The 14,203-nt window shown below is 38.3% G+C and overlaps 1 protein-coding gene across 7 annotated transcripts in view; it reads right to left on the bottom strand.

Moving 5' to 3' along the window:
- The window catches only part of MBP (myelin basic protein), a 110,918-nt gene that overhangs the window by 70,793 nt on the left and 25,922 nt on the right, over positions 1-14,203 (bottom strand). The gene's annotated exons all lie outside the window — the stretch shown is intronic.

Here is a 14,203-nt window from a genome sequence, read left to right as displayed (position 1 = left end):
GGCAAATGGTGTCTGACTAACCCCCTGAATAGCCTCCTGTGATAAAATGACAGGAGGTTTTGTGGAGGAGGGGAAAAGCATGACATGATAACCCCTGACATTAGCATGGCCTATGACACAGCCTCCCACAGTCTGCCACTCTACCCTTCCAGTCAAAGCAAGAAGATAATGTCTGGGTAAGTGGAATACAAGGGGTGGGTAACTGGTAGGACCACCAAGCTCAGAGGATGTCAATCAATGGCACAGAGTCCATCTGTCTGTCAGTCAGCAGCAGCAGCCCTCAGGTATCAACACTAAGGCCAATATCATTTAATGTCTATTAAAAACCCAGGTAACAAGAATAAACTGGGGGACTGATCAGTACACAAAGGCAGATGTACTTTCAGACAGGTACCTTGACAGGCTACAGAAGTAAACAGACAAGAATCTCATGAAGTCCAATAAAGGCACATGCAAAACTCTGCAGCTGAAATGGGTTAACTCCATTCACAAGGATCAAGAGCCAAAGAAGATCCCATCTGGGTGAATGGCCTGAAAGCAGCTTTGCAGAAAAGGTTCCTTTGTTGTTTTGTTTTTGCATCCATTTTAGTTAAGTAACTACAAATGGTTGCATTACAGGTGTTTGGAACTGATGAGCAGCTCCTGAAGTACATGGGAAAAGCGGGTGCTATTGGCAAATAGGTTTAACTCCAGCTCTCCTGAACTTGGGCATTTGAGAGAAAATAAATATGCTCCCTATGGAGCAACAAGAAAAGGCTTTGGAAGAATAGATGTGACAATTGTGTGAGTATTTTTTCCCCTTGTTCTGCTTCTTCTGTAGACTCAAAAGATATTTTGCTCAGAGTCGGTACTCCCACCAGAGATGACAGCTTCCTGAGGGAAAAGCCACTTGAGCAGCCACGGCTGATCACAAAGAGTTACAGAAAAACAGGAGCTTGACTGAACAATGAAGAATTCAGGATCTATTTCTCTCCAGAGAGAAGAGTTTCTGGCCTCAAAACCAAAATGAGTGAACTGCATCAAAGACTACAAAAACCCTCAGATACTACACTCTCTCAAACATAGGCAAATAGTGCAGTCAGACAGTACTTGAAAATTATACTCCATCAAAAATGTTAAGAGACTTTACAATGCCAGGAAAAGAAAACACACCAACTTTTACAGAGATTGTATCACTAGGTTTGGTTTTTACTTGGTTTGATGTTTCTGTGTTTTGGTTTTTTCTTACTTGCATATTAATAACAAGAAAATAAACTAAAAACCAATTGCCTTAAGTAAAACAAAGTAAATTTTGTACAGCTGACAAATTACGATACTATTCCCATGACAGTGACAATGCTGGTTAATGAAGAGCCCAGGTAAATAACATAAGATCAACTCCTGGCCATAATGCATTTCTCAGTGATCAACAAATAACATCCTTAGATTCAGTTAAAACAATGTCATTAAAATCCAATACAATAATTACTAGATATGCCTGATAGATATTTATGACACTTAATTAAAGGACTGTGATAGTACTTCATAATAAAAATTTATTTTTGCCCATCTTTTATGTACTCTGATATAATGACATCATTAATGTAAGAACCTTACTGAAATTAAGATCTCCTTAAGCTACAGTGAGCAAATCACACAGCCTGATAAGGTCATGTTACCTTCCCACTGCAATAATTATTTACATACATGCACACTTCTCCCTGTCCAAGTATTTTCAGACAAATAGGAGCCAGGTAATAGAGAAATTAGTTAAAACCTGTAAGAATTTATGAAAGTTCAACAAATCATCTTTTTCAGCATATAAAGGTCTTTAGTTCAAAGCCCTACTGTAAATCATATCAGGTGTGATTTAAAGGAAAGGTTGATCATTTAAGTAGAATCTTTTCCAATACAAAAGCTCATTTTCAAGGCTAGACACATGACCATTCCCAAGTAACATTTACTGGAAAAAACAATCCTTAGGAAGAACAAATCCTCTAACAGACCAGGAAAAATTAGAAGCAGAGTTAACAGAAGAGCTCAAGGGAAATTTCCCCTTGTACTATCAACACCCAATCTACCCCCAACTCTTTTTGGTTTTTTGCCATTCAACTTTCCTCCCCCTGAAGGAAGGTACACATGCAAAACAAACTGATTACATGTGTAATCCTTTTTATCTATAGAAAAAAATAGATATCTATAGATACAGATATAAACAGATCTAGATAAAAATAGAAACACACATACCAATATCAAACAAATATTAAAATGCACAAAAATACAGACAAATATTTAAAACAGAACCTCCAGAGCCATGAACTGGAGGACTGCAAATGCAAGAATTATAAACTCCCAGCCAACCTGAACCTTGCTTCTTCAGCTGGATCCCTTCAAGTTTATGGTGCCTAATGGGATTCATCCCAGGATACTCAAGGAGCTGCCCGATGTTGCCAGGAGACCTCCCTTAACGATTTTTCAATGGTCTTGGGATGTTTTCAGTGATGTCTTGGGATTCTAGAAAGGTCCCAGTTGACTGAAAGCTGCCAAATGGAGCAGACATTGATCTCTCCTCTCCGATGATCAGTGACATGACTGAAGGGAATTACCTGATGCTGTGTCAGGGGAGGTTTAGGCTGGGTATTAGGAGAAGGTTCTGCACACAGGCAGGTGGCTAGACACTGGACAGAGCCGAGCCTGAGAGAGTTCAAGAAATGTCTGGACAACACTTTCAGGTGCATGGTGTGATATTCTTGGGGATGTCCTGTACAGGGCCAAGAGTTGGACTTGGTGGGTCCCTTTCAACTCAGGATATTCTATGATTCTATGAAATATATCAGGGTCCTTAATTACAGTGTGGTTTGGAGAGCAAAAGGGCAAAAACTGGTTTCATCTCCTGTCCACAGGGTCAGGCTGCAGAGAGTACAATTCCTTAAACTACACTGTTTTTGTTTTCCCAAGGTTTTGCTCACACTGCCCACAGCAAATCCCATTACATTAATGTGCAAAATCTATGTTAATGCACTACTTGGCTGGTAATTTTAAATGCACAGACGTCACACAGTTAAAGACTGCATTTCCCTCAGCAACTGTTACTTAGTAACCCTCTGCCCACAAATAGAATTTTACATCACTGCATATGTGTTGTGAAGGCTAAAATCCATGCCTTGATTCTATAGGCCGGCAGGGAGGAAAGGAGTCATGTGCGCAACTGTAAAACTAAGGAGCACCAACTATTTTCAACTGCTTCTCTAGGCAGAGAATTTAACTGGAGAGAAACCTGTGGGTAAACAAGAAGCTATTTCCAATATTTCACTGCCCCTTCTTTTGGTGGTATTTCATCATAAAAAAGGAGCAGGTAGACCTTGGACAGAGTTTCTGGTATTATTCATGTGCTGTGCAGTGGAGTCTGCAGACATAAGCACAACAGACCATGCAGAGCTCTCCACCTTCTCCCCTAGAGGTAGTATAATCCAGAGGCTATGCAACTTCTGGGTAGAACTGGTACTGCCAGAGCCACGGTCGAAACTATACTAAAAAAAGCTGTGTGAATCAGATCCAGGACTGAACAAAACAGGTATGAAGGATAAGTAAAGAAAAAAATCTTAAAATAAATGCAGATTAGAAGCTTAAATAGCTGTATTTTATTAACATATACATTTGATCCTTTCCATATATAGGCTACTTGTTATTTGACTGACAGTCTATCTCAAGCAGCTTGAATCAATATGGTACTTCATAATCACTTTAGACCCAGAGACTGCCTTTTTAGCACTGAACAAAAGAGGTGGCCTGCTGGAAATACCTAGACATCTTTTTAATTCAATTCCCTAGCACTGCAAATACTATTACTATTCTGCTTAGTCTCATCCTTTGCCTCTAACACTCCACAGCTGTAGCTTCTTAAATGATTTACTATAATAAAAGTGGATTATCTTGACCAAAAAAAAAAACCAAAAACCCACAAAAAACCCAACTGATTGAGTTACATATAAGCAACAGATATTTTCATTTGAAGAGGTTACAGGCAAAATATGTTTCCAGTTATTAAACCAAGTAAATAAGTTTAAGCATATAGATAAGCAAACACACTTCATTTGCAATTCTATTTAGCAAGTTTACAAGCCCTAAAGTTTAGCACTTCCCCTTAAGTGCAGCATTCAAATAATAATTTCTTACTTCTTCTGAACAATGAAAAATTGTTATTCTAAACAGGATTTTGAAAGCTTTAGCAAACCAAAATATTCTTAACCCTCAAAATTCTTCCCCTTGCTAAATCCCAGGGAATCAATCCTTTGAAATACCGGTTCCTACTTAAAGCTTTTTTCCTGTCATCTCGATATTAATAACACTGTAACAAGCAAGATATGCCAGCTCAGATCAGAAATTTTACTCCAGGAAAGCATCAAGCAATATCTTTTAAGAAAACAACATTATGTTATGAACCATGCTGAGGTTTGAAACTAACCACATTATATCATGACTAAGAGAAGTCCAGATGCTCAGAGTTGACTCTGAAGTCCTCATTTTCTTAAGGCCACAAGACCTAACTTGGCAGTGCAGCAGCAGCAGAATTGAGAACTGAGCCAGAGACTTGGCCAAGCCTTAGTCAGTGACTGGGACAATTAAATGGCCATCTGGCTCCAGCACAAAGACAGCAGCTCTGCACCTGCTCCACGGCTTGCAGCCTACTTGATTAAAGCAAACCCATGGGGCAAAACCCTGAGCAACTTGTCATCTGCTGAGACCAGAGCTCAAAGCTGGGATCAGAGCCAAGGGCCCCAGCTCCTAGTTGAGCCATCTCCCTTGGGGGCTACATGCAAGACGTGTTCAGAGGCTCCCTCCTGTTCCTTACATACAGCAGCAAGAGATGTCACCAGAAATTATCAGACATGTAATTTAGTTGATACAAAGTCTGTGTCAAGCTCTACAGGCTTCCAAAATGCTATAAAAGCTTTATTCTTCCATAATCAGGTGACTCAACAGCTCCAATAGAGTATTACATTATTACAGTATTAACTGCATTATGCTATGGCATTATGAACTCTGCAAAATCCCAGAGCAGAATCTGATGCCTGGAAGCATCCCTTGCCAGAGGCAGACATATCCCTTGCTCCCCTGGTTGTTCTTGTACTCGGAGTTAAAGCCACCAGCCAGGATAGCCATACAATCTGCTGAGAGGGTATTAGCCCCCAGAGCTCCCCATCCCAACTGAACACATCCAATAACAGGGATCTTGTGGCCTTCTTTCCCCCAGGCTCCATAAAACTTTCATTTTTGTATGGTTTTATCAATCCTTATAAGGACTACATAGCACAGCATAATATAATAATCATAAAAAATTTAAAAACTATAGACAAAGTGCCAGTGGAAAGGAAAAGAAGACAACAGACAGGAAAAGTATGTTGAAGAGACTCCTGAATGTAGTTCTGTTCCCTCCCTTCCTGAGAAGACTGCAGGAAAGTAGAACACATAATACTGAGGTCAAAACAAGAGGGAAAAGTGTCAAAGCTTAATTTTTAAATGGCTATTTCATCTATTTTTTTTCTTCTTGCAATACCCTTAATTATATGGCAAGAAATTAGCTGAAGTACATATAAAGAAAAAACTTTTATTTTGAATATTTTTTTAAAATATTGTATTGCAGAAACAAAATACCAACATTAAAATTAATTTGTCAAGTAAAACTATCCTAAAGCTGAATGTTCAGGGCGCATTGTCAGCACCTACAAACAAAAATGCTTCACTTAAGCCAATCTGAATATAATGGATTACAGTGGTTCAGATCCATCTCAAATAAAATACATAACATAGGCTTTCTCCAAACACAGATTTCACTCTGAAGGAAACTGGAGATTAGCACTCCACCACAGGAGAAGACCACCTCTCAGCAAGTTTGTTAGCAAGTATCCTGCAGCACATGCCAAGTTACTTATTTCAGCACAAAAGTATAACATTGTGCGCAGTCTTGACCTAGAATGTCATCTCACAAGCTCCAGAAATAATGCCAATCATCCCAAACATGCTGAGTTTTCTGTGCAGTAATGCACCACAGACAAAACAGTCATTACTTTATGCAGTGGGTTTCACCTGCTGTGAGCTCCAAAGCCTCTCCTAGGACATGAAGATATATATTTATACTAGTACTATAGATATGTTGACTATATTAAAGATATTTAATTTTAAATCAATACATATTAAGTATTGAGATATATTTTATGATCTATAAATATTTCTCAACTGTTACAGGCACTGACTTGAGATTCTGAGTCTCACATACTCTCTCTTCTTCTTCTCACATCTTTCATCTTCCAAGTCTCAAAAACCCAGAATTGTCTGGAATGTCAGACAAGAGTCTAAAAGAACAAAAGTACTGATTATTCTGGCTTTATCACTGTGTACCATAAGGCAAGTTTCACCTGCAGCAGAAACCTCTGGCTTAACACTAAGAAATCCTTTAGTCTGTAGCTCACAGGGAAGATTAGAGCGAATAGACTCTCCAAGGTGAAAGGCTACTGGTCTTGCCTTCTGAAATTAATACAGGGATAGAAGCACAGTATCAATACTTGAATATGCACTCACATTTATATACCAACATTTTTTAAATATGCACTTGCACTTTTTTCAGTCTGAACATGTGCATACCTACATATATGTGCACAAAATAAACAGAAGGGATTTAAAATCTTTGCACAGTTCCACTTCACACTAACAAATTCCCCAAAAGAACTACACAGAAATTCTTGCATTTGCTGCATATAACAAATCCTTTAACAGGCACAAGGTAAAAATGCAAAAATCCAAAACAACTTCATGACCAAACAGTATATAAGTAACAATGATAGTTGGTCATAAAAATAACAGAATGCTGCTTTGATTTTCATCTTTCAAGCATTGGCACTACTGGATTGCCTTGTACTGTGGTAGGCAGGGAAGGTTGGAGAAAGTCATATTATAACATGGAGAGACCTGGCTTGAAGAAAGTACTTTTGGAAGTTATTATTCTGGTGGGTATGTCTTGTCAGAAAAGTGCAAATTTTCTGTTTTCTTCTATGGTGTTCACACCTTCCTGATGAGACTGCCTGTTAACTGGCCATCTCTTCACTGTTTATGAGCAATGTTAGCAACTAAATAGTATTTCTAATACCTCAGAAAAATCAAAGCAAGGCATTTTGACTGCATCAGAGGTACTGGCAGAAAATAGCATGCAGGAAGAGACTGGGTGAAAGAAGCAGAAGGAAGATAAAGGAAGGAGCTAGACAGATAAGTTAGCTATGACTACAAAACCAAAACAAGAAAAACCCCAAATGACTCAGATTTCAACATCACAGTCTCAATTTTTTTCATCAAAACATCTCCAGTATATTGTTAGTTCCATAATTCTTCTCAAAACATCTGCAGCACCAAACAGTGAATCCATTCCTGAAGCTCTTATACTGAACAGGAAAATCTGGGGACCCAAAAAATGGTGACTGTTATTCTGATAAGTGCCTGTCTCTTGGGTCTTTTCAATGTTTTTTGAGCTGCTTAGAGTTCCAAGCAAGCTGAGTGCCTTCAGGCCTCCCTAAATTCAGCTTTCAATTCCAAGTCCAGCCACACCAGCCTGAATATCACTCTGAGGCACTGTGACAAAAATGCAAGGTTTCCATTATTGCCTCTTATTGATTGCAACTGATGCTCCAAAGTCCCCTTATCATCCAAGGTAACTGGTATGTATCTTGTGGCTTTTAGCTCTATGCAAATGTTGATATCTTTATGGCCGCATCCACTGGATACTGCACTGAAACATCAGATATTTTTAAGAGTGAATCTTATCTCAGCAATCAAGAGTAACATCATATTATTCTGCTTAAATGTTATTCAATTTCCTTTTAATAAAACCTTTTTTTTTCTTCTACCAGAAAATGCTACCAAAGTATTTCCATTGACTTAAAGCAAACAGCCTGAAAAAGTTAAATAAAAAAGAAAAGCATTCCACAGCATTTCTCCTCAAAGTGGAAAAATCAATTTCTGAACTGTAGCTGCAGACAAGTTAAATTTATTCACTGTACAAATAGCTCAACTTACTCAAGAAATTCAACTTCTGATGTGCAAAAAAAAGTTACTGTCAGCAATGCTTTGCATTGGACAGCCCTACAACCTTCTCATGTCCATTGCACACTTGCTGAAGTTACAAATTAATGCAAAATTCGACTCAGCTTAATGTGGAATCTTTTCTCATGGCAAAATATTTAGTAATATTTAGATATGGGAGTGCTTTGACTTTATACTGATGCACAGAGTAAAACTATATTTTACAGCTACCCTATATGCACAGTCAGTTGTGAGAAATACACTTGTGAGAAACTGAGAATTAAAATAAAATATGGCTCCAGAACTCATCTTCCTCACAGCTGCTGCCCAGGAGCATCAAACAGCACTGAATTACCATTAGGATGAAAAAGATGGGAACAAACCTTAAAATGCACTTTTAACAGGTTTTAACACTTCAGTAAGTGCTACAGGACAGGTTTGCCACTCACTGTCTTAGACACTGGAGGTTCTGCTATGGTTTGACACCAGACACCCAGAGGTAAAGCTTGGCCATTTCTTTAAAAGTGTGATTACATGTCACCTCACCACAACTTATTTTACAGATATAACTGCATCTTAAGGTAACACATCACTGCCAAAAGATTTTTTAAGATCTTTTCAAATATAACCAGGGTCAAAGTAACAAACCAGAATTTTCATCTGACCCTATTTCAGAGCAGGTGATACAACATTATGCCACATGATGATCCACAACTGTCACAACAGTAAAAGCACAAAAGATTAAACGAGGAAGGAAGTCACTGCTCCCTTTCAGGATCGCCATATCATTTACTGCTTCCTCAAGATTAAAAATATCAACAACCAGCAACTTTCCCTTCATTTTTATGGTGTGAAGGTGCCAAAACACTGAACAACATGTTCTCAGGCTGAAGTATGGGGTGATTTACTAGAAAAGTCATCTCAGCAGCTAGAACAGTTCACAGAGAGTTCACAAAGAATGCCTACTGCATTACACCCCTGTTCTCCAGCTCCTTGCTAATTTAAGTGGCACTGGCATTAAACTCATTTGACAGGACATTTATCTAGTTCTGCATCAAAGCTAACAAGGAGGAAACTGTAGAAAACTACCACAAAAACATGGCATCTGAAGCACAAGACCTTAAAAAAGCACAGAGTGCACTTCCCTCTTTCAGTCAGTTCTGCAGGCTGAGGGTGGGAGAACAAAGCCTAACACCTTACTTCCTCCCCAGCCAAAACCACAGAGACTGCACCTCTTCCTTTTACACCCATGCAGGCTTAACCAGCTCAAGACCCAGCCAAGGAGCAATAGGACTTAGCCATTGCATGCAAAACAGAAAAACACACTTATAACTTATTTTATGCAACCATTGTCCACACATTTACTCGTTTTTTTCACTGAAACACAGATCTAGTGATATACTGCCATGGTTATGCAATTCAGGCAACTCCTTAAACATTAGCAGTGGGCACTGTGGCAGGGCCACAACTTGCTCCTCATTTGTACCTGCCTTGCTTCTCACTTTTTATCTTTTCCATCCATTCCTTGCACAGCAGACCACTGCACTTTCAGTAGCCTTCACATGCAACAAAGGGAAACCTGGAAGTGTAGGAGTATTAGCTTCAATTCAGGGACAATTTATTGTTCTCACAAAATTTTAATGAGCTTCCTGTGTTTTAGACATGAGAAAGATTAATTGCTGCAGCTACAACTAACTATACTAAATTCAGCACCCTAAGAGTTTAATGAATAGGCAAGTACTGAAACACCTTACTTGGATCTAGACACAAGTTGTTCCTTTAAACTTCATAGTAGAACTATTTGCCCATTGAAACATTAACACAGATTTCTGATACCATACTTAATGCAGGTGTTAAGGTTAATTTTTGAGGACAGATGTCACAGCTACTTCACACTTTTCATTCCCAGAGGTTTCAAACAGTACAGTCATTTCTGTATCCCTATAATATCATCTCACCAGCAGAAGCACATTAGTGCCTGAAGGGTCCACTCAAGGTCTCCAAACATTACTATTAATGCAGAATGATATTGCATCTACCCCAACAAACCATCCAGTTAGACAGCACAAAGGTTAAGAGATGAAATAGGATGACAGAGCGAGCACATGAGGATTTTCTCAAGGGCAAAGCTAGGTTGATGGTAGAACACGAGGAAAACGGACATCTATCAAATTCAACTGGTATTGCTGAACCTGACTGCCCAGAGCTTCTCCTCACACCCCTGAAGATTTGCCTCTTCCAAAAGCAGCGGTTCCCTGTACCAGGCACCAGCATAACCAGACACAGATTGGTCATAGGGATTCTACAGAGCATATCTAACTTGTGAAAATGCTCACCAAATCTCTCACACATTTTAAAGTTTTTTTCTCCTTTTCACTTGCCTTCGGAAAACACACTGGCTCAAGGGGGAGTGTTTTAATCAATCCATGAAATAGCAAAGAATGCACCATAATAGTTCCAGTGCTCTTTACTGCTTTACAGGAAAGAGTAAAACTCTGAGAAAACATATAGCTACACTGGAAAATAAAAATAGTGTTATACTACTTTGCTAGGGGGAAAAAAGTGAAAAGGCTCCGTGATTAATTTTGTATGGTAATAAGATTATTTCTTTATGTTTATTTTTTACAGAAAAGTGTACCCCAGACTTCAAAATCCATACAATCTCTATGTCACAGGCAGATCCATACAATATAGATCCATACAATCTCTATGTCACAAACTGTCTGCACTAAAAAATAATAAACTTTTATCTTACAAAAATAATACTTCAGAGCAACTAACTAAGCAAGTAAAAAGTACTTCATCTGTTGTTTTTTTCCTTTTTTGATAATTCATGATGCATACCAAGAGGAAGCACCTGGCAGAAACCACACATACAGCTCAGACCTGTAAGCAGCCTAAGCCATGAGAGGTAGTGAAAGCTTCATGCTTGCAAATCGCTGAGCATGTACGAGATGAACAGTTCAACTACCACTGTGTTCCAGTCATCTTAAGAATTTCAACTCCCTTTCACCAGGAATAGACAGAAAATTTTCAATCAGTGTTACCCCACTACAGTCTTAAGACAGGGTCCTAATTTCACAACATTAACAAGGTAACAGGGGAAAAAAAGAGGAGAGGAAATAGAATCTCCTCTAAAGCAGCATAGAAACTATCTGATTTACTGATACATGTTCACTGAAGCAGTTTAGCTTGAACTAACTATGCTGAACTCTCCTTAAACACTGAGAACCAGTCAGTTTATTAAAGTTACATCAAATCAACCACTGCAAAACACATTGTAGAATCTAGGTACATAACACAGGGCAATTAAAGGCAAGATTTTTCACAAGTTGATTACCCAGCAAGACTTCATCATTATTAACAGATTATTTTTAGTTCAAAGAAAACATTAAATTGCAGACTGAATGCCTATTCATCATTATGTCTGTTTTCAGTTTTGGCCTGCAATTACATTTCCACGGCTTTTCAGAGCTGGGTACCAGAAGTGGCAATTTGGTTTGGTTCCTTGCTGTTTTCTTACAGCACACGCCAACTACATAAAGGACATGAACCAGGCAGATAATCCAGCATTTCCCATAATCTAACATGTCCCAGGCCTGTATAAATTTCTTGAGCAATCCCTTGACACGGCAGGGCAGCGGGTTTTGATCCTTCACTATAGGTCACAACCTTGATTTCCAGCTCCCCACAGCACTATGTAACCATGGAAACCAGACTATGTGGACCAAGTGCATTTGGAAGTTGCTCTGGAGTAAGTGGGACAATGCCAGAAACCTTCCTTCCAAACCCCTCTTCCTGAACAATTAATGACATTAAGGGCCAGTTTTGACAGATAGCAAGACAGTTCAAAGATATTGGGATGGCAGTAATGTGCCATGCAGAATTCTTTAATGAGGAGTAGCAGAGAACTGTGCTGTTGTAACATAGGCAGCTTTAGTCATTGTAAAAAAAGATTGTGCCACTTTGTAGTATAATGATGACAAATTAGCACACACCAACTAGAACGCTGAACCAGTAAAATTCCAATGTCTATTTTCACTCTTCTACATGTAGCTCTTTGAGAAGTTAAAGAAAATCAGGACAGCCTATTCTTTTTGTTATTGTTGTTCTTAGATATATTTATGTTAAGTTCAAACTCAAATATTAACACTAAGAAGAAAGCAAACAAAATAAATACTTAAACATTTACTAACACATTAAGCAGATGCAAAGTCTAGTATCATTCAAAGTAAAAAGAAAAGATAATATGCTGGGTTCATTGCAGCATTTCAACTCTAAAAAATGCATATCCATTAAACATATGAGGAAGAAATTCCAAAGGAATGAGGTGGTGTATGCTATTTCTGTGAGTAAAAGAAAAGGGTTTTGTAAATACTCCTCCACATTAGGTCAAGTATTTTTCAAAGTATTCACTTAATTTCACAGTATCTCATTATTTATTAAATAATCGCTGTAGCTTGCCATATTGATATCTCAAGAGGCGAACAATATTTTGAAGGAAGTGTCAGAGCATGGGAAGCCATCTTAATGTCTGCTGTAAATTTCCTAATTTGAAAGCATGTTAGTGTCAGCTTAGACACTTCATTAAGTAATTGCTTTCCAGAAGTCCATTTCTAATTTTGTAATACAAATACACAAATTAAGTAAAAGTAAAGTTAAGCTAGATGTCAACTCCAGAAACCACCAAACCAATCTAATAGTAATTGCTGGATTAAAGGACATTTACTGGACAATCAAGCACTGGGATTGCTGCAATTGGCAACAGTCTCTTTAATGTCGCTTCATGTAAAATAGCTCTGTGGAGAAATGGTCTACCAGACAAGGAGCAGTACAGTGGCTGTAAATCTGACCTCAAAGGTTCAAAGAAGTTGCCTAAAATCATGTTTTTCCTTTGGACCTACAGTTTTGGGAGAGGTAAACAGTAAATAGCCTGGAGAGTCCAAGTAATGAAATTTAAATCCATAGTAGTGCCTTAACTATATATTTCCTGACCTTAAATATATGACCCTATAATTTCTTGTGGCAAGATTACTGTTTTAGATAAAGGGAGATCATGCACATCCCTGTGCATAAAGGGAAATTTTGATCAAGTACTGACAACTTGAAAGTTTAGGGGTTTGGTGTTTTGGTTTTTTACCCTCTAGGTGGTTGAATGAAGGACAGAAGATATTATCACAGTAGAAAGTTCCTGCTTTGCAAAATAATTTTGGCAAATTAATTTTATTTTGATTGCAAAATCAAGTATTCTCTATGAACTGATGGGAGAAAGAAGGAATTTTAAAGAATTGCAACAATCTATTTCCTTGTAGTTCTGTCCTACATCCCAAGTGCAGACTCATGGTCACCTGACTCTCGCTCACCACAGAATTTGCACTTCTTGCATAGGCTGTTACAATTTGAAGAATTTTTAGATTTTGAAGCCAGATGTGCTGCACAGCTCAGCCACTTGCCATCCAGATGCCTCAAACACATGTGATCCCACAGCAGGAGACAAGATACAATGTGGGTTTTCATGCATATATATATATATATATGTATATATATATATATATATGTATATATATATACACACACAATTTTTTTTTACCAAATTTTATCCTCAAAGACCAAAGCAGGCGTATTTGGTGCACTGCAGCCTATCAAGCTCTGTAAACTCAATGTATCATACCTGCAGGATCTCACATGCTTACTCAGAAAGGATCAAAATATCTGGCTAAATGTTTCTGTTTGGTGCATTTCACTTTTCTGCACAACTGAGTTTTCTAAAGGGCAAGTCTGCAAGACCAGCCACCACAAGACAGCAATTTGAGATTCATACTATTGTTTGTACTCAAACCAAAACCTTGGGCCACAGAATCATTTTGCAAAACACTGCACCAATACAAAACAAAATTGTTCCTGATGCTTTGTCCCTGTCCCTTCCAGTGTGACTATGCATTCTCCTAAAGGAGATGGCAAGGAACTAATAAATGTATGAGTCCTGGTTTGTATTCCTTTTGGGGATAGCTGATAATCTGCCACAGCAAAGCAAAATACCCACACTGCTCCAGATAAAGCCCAGAACTATCTGTTTACATTTTATGTCCAATGCAAAGGGCAATAGCTTTATAGAGTGTGGGCTTAGACTGTAAACTGTTATTTTTGGATAAGG

The sequence above is a fragment of the Lonchura striata genome, chromosome 2 (assembly GCF_050655825.1).
Source record: "Lonchura striata isolate lonStrDom1 chromosome 2, ASM5065582v1, whole genome shotgun sequence".
Taxonomy (NCBI): domain Eukaryota; kingdom Metazoa; phylum Chordata; class Aves; order Passeriformes; family Estrildidae; genus Lonchura; species Lonchura striata.
The sequence above is the reverse complement of the archived record's forward strand: the minus strand, read 5'-3'. Positions and strand labels throughout refer to the sequence as shown.